This window comes from Oryza sativa, chromosome 10, assembly GCF_034140825.1.
Source record: "Oryza sativa Japonica Group chromosome 10, ASM3414082v1".
Classification (NCBI taxonomy): Eukaryota; Viridiplantae; Streptophyta; class Magnoliopsida; order Poales; family Poaceae; genus Oryza; species Oryza sativa.
Window position 1 is genome coordinate 10361632 of NC_089044.1, and position 869 is coordinate 10362500.

Consider the following 869-nt stretch of genomic DNA (forward strand, 5'->3'; position numbering starts at 1 on the left):
TATGAATGGCTTGTTACGCCATTAGGATTAAAAAATGCACCAGCAATTTTCCAAAGGAAAATGCAGAATATATTTAACGAAAACCAAGATTTCATATTAGTCTACATAGATGACCTGTTAGTCTTCTCAAGGACTTACAAAGAACATATTGCTCATCTTGAAATATTTTTTAGAAAGGTGGAACAAAATGGGTTAATATTATCCAAAAAGAAAATGGAAATATGCAAAGAAAAAATTAACTTCCTTGGACAAAAAATAGGAGAGGGCAAAATTCATTTGCAAGAACATATTGCTAAGAAAATTTTAGAATTTCCTGATGCTATGAATGATAAAAAGAAATTACAGCAATTCTTAGGACTTGTAAATTATGCTAGAAATCACATCAATAATTTAGCAAAGTTAGCAGGACCGTTATATGCTAAATTAAGAAAAAATGGTCAGAGATATTTTAATTCTGAAGACATTAAATTAGTAAGATTAATAAAAGAGAGGGTGAAAGAATTAAAACCTCTAGAATTACCATTAGAAGAGAGTTACTTTATTATTGAAACTGATGCATCGCAGCTTGGTTGGGGTGCTGTATTAAAACAAAGGCCTACTAAATATTCATCTAAGTCAGAAGAAAAAGTTTGTAGGTATGCTTCTGGAAGCTATAAATTAAAAACCGTAGGCAATACAGATAGAGAAATACTTGCAATAATCAATGCGATAAATGCCTTTAGGTTATATTTAGGGTTCAAAGAATTTACGGTTAGAACAGATTGCGAAGCTATATGTAGATATTATAATCAGCTTAATAGCAAGAAGAGTTCCACTAGGAGGTGGATTTTATTTGAAGATATCATTACTGGCAACGGATATAAAGTTAT